We start from the raw sequence: 2,736 nt of genomic DNA on the forward strand, positions 1-2,736 counted from the left end.
AAATAAGTAGATTCTGTGAAACAGCCAGCCTGAATCATCGGATACTTTTTAAAGAAATAATGACATTTAGCATCCACAATAACTGGAGCAGGGTAGACAGCATGCTTCCTAGTAGAATTCATTAAATCACTTGTGTTTATTTATTTATTTTTTTACATCTTTATTGGAGTATGATTGCTTTACAATGGTGTGCTAATTTCTGCTTTATAACAAAGTGATTCAGCTATACATATAAATATATCCCCATATATCCTCCCTCTTGCATCTCCCTCTCACCCCTCTAGGTAATCACAAAGCACCGAGCTGATCTCCGTGTGCTATGTGGCTGCTTCCCACTAGCTACCTATTTTACATTTGGTAGTATATATATATGTCCCTGTCAATCTCTCAATTAGTCCCAGTTTACCCTTCCCCCTCCCCGTGTCCTCAAGTCCATTCTCTACGTCTGTGTCTTTATTCCTGTATTACCCCTAGGTTCTTCATGACATTTTTTTTCTTAGATTCCATACATATGTGTTAGCATACGGTATTTGTCTTTATCTTTCTGACTTACTTCACTCTGTATAACAGACTCTACGTCCATCCACCTCACTACAAATAACTCAATTTCCTATCTTTTCATGGTTGAGTAATATTCCATTGTATATATGTGCCACATCTTCTTTATCCATTCATCTGTCAATGGATATTTAGGTTGCTTCCATGTCCTGGTTATTGTAAATAGTGTTGCAATAAACATTGTGGTACACGTCTCTTTTTGAATTATAGTTTTCTCAGGGTATATGCCCAGTAGTGGGATTGCTGGGTCATATGGTAGCTCTACTTGTAGATTTTTAAGGAACCTCTATACTGTTCTCCATAGTGGTTGTATCAATTTACATTCCCACCAACAGTGCAAGAGGGTTCCCTTTTCTCCACACCCTCTCCAGCATTTATTCTTTGTAGATTTTTTGATGATGGCCATTCTGACTGGTGTGAGGTGATACGTCATTGTGGTTTTGATTTGCATTTCTCTAACGATTAGTGATGTTGAGCATCCTTTCATGTGTTTGTTGGCAATCTGTATATCTTCTATGGTGAAATGTCTATTTAGGTCTTCGGCCCATTTTCGGATTGGGTGGTTTGTTTTTTGATATTGAGCTGCATGAGCTGCTTGTAAATTTTGGAGATTAATCCTTTGTCAGTTGCTTCATTTGCTAATATTTTCTCCCATTCTGAGGGTTGTCTTTTGGTCTTGTTTATGGTTTCCTTTGCTGTGCAAAAGCTTTGAAGTTTCATTAGGTCCCATTTGCTTATCTTTGTTTTTATTTCCATTTCTCTCGGAGATAGGTCAAAAAGGATCTTGCTGTGATTTATGTCATAGAGTATTCTGCCTATGTTTTCCTCTAAGAGTTTGATAGTTTCTGGCCTTACATTTAGGTCTTTAATCCATTTTGAGTTTATTTTTGTGTATGGTATTAGGGAGTGATCTAATCTCATACTTTTACATGTACCTGTCCAGTTTTCCCAGCACTGCTTATTGAAGAGGCTGTCCTTTCTCCACTGTACATTCCTGCCTCCTTTATCAAAGATAAGGTGACCATATGTGCGTGGGTTTATCTCTGGGCTTTTTATCCTGTTCCATTGATCTATATTTCTGTTTTTGTGCCAGTACCATATTGTCTTATTACTGTAGCTTTGTAGTATAGTCTGAAGTCAGGGAGCCTGATTCTTCCAGCTCCGTTTTTCATTCTCAAGATTGCTTTGGCTATTCGGGGTCCTTTATGTTTCCGTACATGGGTTCGTGCCCCAGTCCGGGAAGATCCCACATGCCACGGAGCAGTTGGGCCCGTGAGCCATGGCCGCTGAGCCTGCACGTCTGGAGCCTGTGCTCCACAACAGGAGAGGCCACAACAGTGAGAGGCCCGCGTACCACACACACACACACACACAAAAGACAGTAGGCCACATTTGGTTTGCAGGTCACAGTTTGTCAACCCATGCAGTAGAATGTATTTCTTGATTGTTCAAGGTCCAAAATTATCTCTAGAGCAGTAGGCAGGTGTCCTCTGAATGGTGGTGCAGGGACCTAGCCTTCTTCCAAATTGTGGCTTATAATAATGTGATTATTCTCATGTAATTATAATGTAGTGGGAGAAATAATAATTTGCTTTAAGCAATACTGCACTTTTCTGCATTGTCACTGTGCATAATATTTTTTGTTTTGTTTATTATTTTTCTTTAAGCTCTTGTCAAGTGTATTAAGAGTGCTCTTCACAGGTTGAGATACTTGAATAACAACCAAGATATTTCCTGGTTAACAAAATCACAATAGGATTTTGAACTTTGAGTTGAACTATAATGTTAAGTTAGAATCGAAGGGATAAGAAAGAAAACCAAAAGACATTTTAAGCTGAGAAGACATTCTGAGCCAAGGTAAGAATTTGAATGTTCAAGTTTTTATCAGTTAGAAGTAGAGTTTATGCAGGTACTGGTACAAGATAAGATCGGAGGACAAGAGGATCCAAACTGTGTAAAGAATGCAATTAGGTTTAGTGCTGGTTGCTGACCTTGTAATAGAGCTCCATGCCAACAGGACAAGTATGTGATAATAAAGAGGTTATGGTTGTAAGAAGTTGTAGACATTGGGAATGAAATTGATTCAGTTTTAATATTATAATCATGGCATTCAATTAGGTTCCATTAGTAGCTGATGTAAACAGAAAGAAGTAACTTCCATTTTCATTTTAGTTCAGA

This window comes from Lipotes vexillifer, unplaced genomic scaffold (genome assembly GCF_000442215.2).
Source record: "Lipotes vexillifer unplaced genomic scaffold, Lipotes_vexillifer_v1.1 scaffold977, whole genome shotgun sequence".
Taxonomy (NCBI): Eukaryota; Metazoa; Chordata; class Mammalia; order Artiodactyla; family Lipotidae; genus Lipotes; species Lipotes vexillifer.